Source organism: Sciurus carolinensis, chromosome 16 (genome assembly GCF_902686445.1).
Source record: "Sciurus carolinensis chromosome 16, mSciCar1.2, whole genome shotgun sequence".
NCBI classification, from domain to species: domain Eukaryota; kingdom Metazoa; phylum Chordata; class Mammalia; order Rodentia; family Sciuridae; genus Sciurus; species Sciurus carolinensis.
Window position 1 is genome coordinate 22,395,675 of NC_062228.1, and position 5,757 is coordinate 22,401,431.

The 5,757-nt window shown below is 35.9% G+C and overlaps 1 non-coding gene across 1 annotated transcript; it reads right to left on the reverse strand.

Annotated features, from left to right (window-relative positions):
• Positions 1–1,340: 1,340 nt before the first annotated feature.
• On the reverse strand, positions 1,341–1,415 carry Trnat-ugu (transfer RNA threonine (anticodon UGU)). Its single transcript has one exon. It is a non-coding gene; the product is annotated as a tRNA-Thr (tRNA).
• Between the last annotated feature and the right edge of the window lie 4,342 nt (positions 1,416–5,757).

Genomic DNA, 5,757 nt, shown 5'->3' on the forward strand with positions numbered 1-5,757 from the left:
ATAGTTTTGGACCACCACTTGTGATATAGACATAGGTAATTATAATAACTATGGTAAGGATGATGATACAGAGCTTTCATTGAAGAGTTATGTGTCAGTAGTATTGTCATCTTTTTAAATTCACTTTTGTTACATATGGGGGAAGTGTCTCTATCTTATATTTTCAGTTTGATGAAGTTTTAAAAGCTAGACATCTCTTTCTAACCAGAATTGGACAATTACCACACACCATTAGTTTCACATTCTTGACTAATATGAATGAGTAGTTTATGAATATTTTAGCGTATGTCTCATGGTGAATATATTTAATGGATATCTCCTTCAATTCATAATGGTGCTCTCCTGCCTCTTCCTCTGGACACTTCATGATTCCATCATTCACATGTAGACATGCAATCCATCCAACACTGAATTTTGAATATGGCAACAAGTTATATATCTTTTCTTATAGGAATATCTAGTAGATGCAGTACCATTTATTAAAAATATCAAATAATATGTTTCACAAATTTTAAATATTTAAAAGTAATTCCAAAAAAATAGTTACATGTATATACATACCAAAGATTACTCATGGGTAGTAGACTCTGAGAGAAGCCCAACTTAAAGGAAGTTTCAATCATTGAGAACCCAACTATCAGTCAGTACAGACCATACTGTATCATATCCTTGGAAAAGCTGAAAGCATTAACTCAAAAATAGAAATCACTAAATTTTGGATTGAAACTTCATATGTAAAATTATTTGCAGTCGTTTGCAGTCTCAATTTCTCTTCTTCATTTTTTTCTGTTATTTACTTACCTCATTTCTCTCTCTTTTGAGCTTTCTGTCCTTCTGGTTGTTGACCTTATTCTTCATCCCCTCCCCTTTTTTTTGTAAAGGTACATTATGTACAAAACTCATGTATTAAAAGCCCTGTTAAATATTTCAGTCATTCATTTGTATTTTGATATACATCTCTGCCTGGGGTGGTATTTTGGTTTACATCTCTTCCTGGGGTGGTATAAGGGGAAAAGAAATTGGAATAGAGTAATAAAATTCTGTTCCAAAATTCATGGTGTTCATATTTAATCAATTCTGTTATGTTATAAAATGCCATAAGAAATTGCATCCATTCAAATGGTATAAACAGTGGGTTTGTGCAGATGTAACAGGCCCATAGAAGCAGCACCACATTCAATGCTGACATTTGCCTCACCTCCAAATGTATTTTTCACGTCTTTGTCGTCAATTCAGCCTCTGTGTATTTATTCGGTATAAGAATTACATTCGATATATAAGTACCTTCTTTCTTCTTCCCTCTCTTTTACCCTTCTTTTCTTCCTTCTTTTTTTTTTTTTTGGGGGGGTGCTGGGGATCGAACCCAGGGCCTTGTGCTTACAAGGCAAGCACTCTACCGACTGAGCTATCTCCCCAGCCCCTCTTCTTTCCTTTCTTTCTCCTTTTTCTTCCACCTGAGGGAACATAAAACATGTTGTTAGTTCATTAAACTTGAATACTTTTTTGCTGACTAGAGTTCTTAGTTATTGAGGGTGATGCTATTGTGATCATCAAGTACAAGACTAGTCTGGACATTTTCTTCCATTCCTTATTGGTGAAACAGGTAATATGATGCTTAAATATTTTTAAAAAACCACCAGTTTTCAAAAGTTATTGTAACATCTTATATTTCTACCAACATTTATCTTGCCAATATTCTTTTTGCATTTTTAATGGACATATAAAAATTGTGCCCACTTACAGAGTCCAGCGTGATCAATCAATACATGTATACAATGGGTAAAATGATCAAATCAGGTAATTTATATTTCCAGGTAATTTATAGTTCTTCTAGCAGTTTCCACTTTCTTTTCCAATTGGGTGGCCATTATTTGTTGCCTAAGTGCCCTGGCTGAGGCCCCAATACAATGTCAAATTAGAGTGGCAAATTTGGACCTGCTTGTCTTGTTCTTGATTTTTGAGGAAACACTGGCAGCTTTTCCTCATTAAGTATAACACTGACTGTGGGTTTTTCATATATAACTCTTTTGGTGTTAAAATATGTTCCTTCAATACATCTTTTGTTGAGGGTTTTTATCATGAAGGGATGTTGAATCTTATTGAATGCTTTTTCTGCATCTATTGAAATGATCATGGTTTTTGTCCTTTATTCTGTTAATGTGATGTGTTGTTTATTTATCTGTGTAGGTTAAACCATTCTTGAATTTCTGGGACAAATCCCATTTCATCCTGGTGCATAATCTTTTTAATGTTTTGTTGGATTTGATTTGCTAATATTTTGTTAAGAGCACATCTATGTTCATTAGGTTCATTAGTCTATAGTTTCCCTGTTTGAATGTTCTTATTTGGTTTTGGTATCAGAATAATGCTGGCCTAATAAAATGAGTTTCAGAGAGTTCCCTTATTCTCAATGTTTTCCAAATTTTGAAAAGAATTGTAGTTAGTTCTTCCTTAAAATTGTGATGAAATTGAACATGGAAGCCATGTGTTCCTGGGTGTCTCTTGTTTTCTTGAGGAGTGGTGAACCAGGGACTGAACTCAGGGGCACTCCACCACTGAGCCACATGCCCAGCTCTATCTTGTATTTTATTTAGACACAGAGTCTTACTGAGCTGCTTAGCACATTGCTTTTAATGAGGTTGATTTGAACTTGTGATCCTCATGCTTCAGCCTTTTGAGTTGTTGGAATTACAGGCATGTGCCACTGCACCAGCCCTGGGCTTCTCTTTGTTGTGAGATATTTTGGTACTGATTCACTTGTTGCTTATTTCTGGTCTGCTCATGTTGTTCTTGATTCAAACTTGGTAGGTTATATGCTTTAGAAATGTATCCATTTTTTTCTGGGTCTTTCAATATTTGTTCATAATAGTCCTTAATGATCCTTTATTTTCCTGTTGTTTCAATCATAATGTCTCCTTTTTTGTCACTGATTTTATTAATTTGAGTTCTCTTTTTTTCTTTGTTAGTCTAACTATATTTTGTTTGATCACTTGAAAAACCAATTCCTTACTACAATAATCTTTTGCAGGTTTTAGTCTCTACATTTTTATGCTATGATATATGTTAGTTTTTAAATTTTTTAACTTATTTTTCTCTTTATTTTCTCATTTTTTGAGTAGCATAATCAGGTGGTTTATTATATACATAAAATAAGTACTGGGGATTTAACTCAGTAGTGCTTAACAACTGAGGTACCTCCCAGTCCTTTCAATCTTTTTTTTTTTTTCTTATTTTATTTATTTTTTTGAGACAGGGTCTTGCCAAGTTGATTCTTAGGGCCTCTCTACGTTGCTTAGACTGGTTTTGAATCCGCAATCTTCCTGCCTCAGCCTCCCTCACCACTGGGATTACAGGTGTGCACCATTATACCTGGTGAGATCTTTATATTTTTTATGTAGCTACTTATCACTATAGATTTCCCTCTTAGTACTCCTTTTGCTTTATCTCATAGGTTTTTGAATCTTGTGTTTCCATTTTCATTTATTCAAAGAATATTTAAAAATTCTCTTTTGATTTATTTGTTAATCCATTGGTCATTTAAGAATATGTTTAATGTATATATATTTGTATAATCTCTATTTGTTTCATTGTGGTCAGAAGATACATGCTATTAATTTGTTGTTTGTGTTTTTTAATTTAGTTTTTTTTTTTTTTAATTATTGTTCTGGGAGCTTCTGCTATACAGAAAGTGAGACTCTCAAAAGTGGGTTTTGAAAAATATATGAGAGCATTCCAGCTAGTGTTTATTAAATTATATTAGGCCTGTATTTAAGAGTTTTACAAATTATATTGTTGGAGTAATGTAATGTTGCTGTTTTCTGCATCCTTACTTTATTAATAAAGGGAAAATGTTAAGAAATAATAAGTTTCCAAGTCAAATCTGGCACTCTGAAAGCATTATTTGACCAAAAATTCTGTATGTTCTTCAGTGAACCATGTGGATTTTTGTTTTATAAGTTTATAACCCTAACAGTGTTGGTTCGTAGCAGGAGAATTGAGCTGTTTATAAATAAAATTAGCATCGGTACTTATAAAATTCAAAATAAAAGTATAGATAATACTCCATGTGATTTTGAAGGAATAAAATATTAACTATGGACTAGCTATGGACACTGAAGAAAGACAGCAGGTTTTTGGGGGCATTAACATATCTGCTGTAGTACATCTCTATTTATTGTACATCCTATGCTGAGCTTTACCAAATGATTAATTGATTTGATGAAACTAACATGAGAATATAAATATTTTTTTAAAAATTAATTGCAATTATTTAACATCTAAGTGTCTTACTATCAAAACTTCTGGGATTACAAGGCAGAATAAATAGGTACAAACTATCATCTTAGTAGAGCTGACTATCTAATAAGTAGGTCAGACTTTTTAAAGTCAAAATAAATCACAAAAATGCAAATTAAATTACAAAGTACATTGCATTCCGTCGCGTTCCCTTCTGCCCACAGAGAGAGACACGACACACTGGTTGTTCGTCAGAGCTCTTTATTGTTCCTCTTCTTCCTCTTTCTCCTTTCTCCTCTCTCCCTTACAAGGAAGTCATGGCCATTATATATGAATCATGAGCCAATCAGGTTACAGAGCATGTGGGGAGAGCATGATAACAATGTAATACAATAAGGGCAACAAGAGGGCACGCAGCGAGCATGAGTCACCTTGTCCAATCAGAGCAGTCCATTCTGGCACTGGCTTAGTGCCGGGCCAACTTCCTTAAGCAATGTTAGCTGTTTGTTGCAAACCAGGGGCCCCGGCTCAGTGCCAGACTAGGGTGGGGCCCTCGATGTTGCAAACTGGGCCGCCCCGGCTCAGTGCCAGACTAGGGTGGGGCCCTCGATGTTGCAAACTGGGCCGCCCTGGCTCAGGGCCAGACTAGGGTGGGGTCCACGGTACCCCGACAGCTCCCCCTTTCTTTTATTAAAAGAAAAGGCCTGAGACCGTGCCTCTCTTAGGTTGAGGGGTCAGCACATGTCCTTACCCGTCATCAAAGACTGTAGAGCATGCTACAGCTTCTGTCTTAGGTTGGTACATGGCCACCTCCTTCATTACCCGTCGTTGACTACCGGCCTAGCATATTTGCCATATATGGGGGGAGGTCTCTAGCCTCAATGGCAGTCAGGACCAGGAAGGATGATTCGATCTCTTTGTTGGGTGGCTTGTAATTGATAAATTAAGCAAATGAGATATAAAACACCTAAAGTATTAGTCCTAGGGAGCCAAGGTCTGCCCATTGTTTTACAAAACCTAGAGCGGTAGAGAACCATTTGACCATTTCAGATACAGGTGCCACATTTACCCTGGTGGTATTGACTTTCATAATTTCAGCTCTTAGTTGAGAGGTTAAATTGTTAAACCCATATGACCAAGTACAAATGAGATAGTGAGAAAGATTTCTAGACAACATAGCTGCATGGCTATCATTATAAAAAGTGATGGGGGTAACACAAACTGCTTTTAAAGAAAGAACACATTTTAGACCCATAAGTTCTTGTAACAAGTCCACTTGTTCTTGTAATAAGTCCACTCTTTGATTTACTAGGAGGATTCCTGTTCTTAAATGTTGATTTAAGGTCTCTTGAGTCTGTAAGGCAGTGGCAGTGTTTTTTGCCAAATGATTAGCTGTAGTTGTTGTCTGTATTGTAGTTGTCAACGCGGCTGCTGCGGTTGTGGCTGCTGCTGCAGAGGCTGCAATGGCAGTGATCACAGCTGTTGTGATGCCAAAATCTCTTTTGTTTCTTGATAATCGCA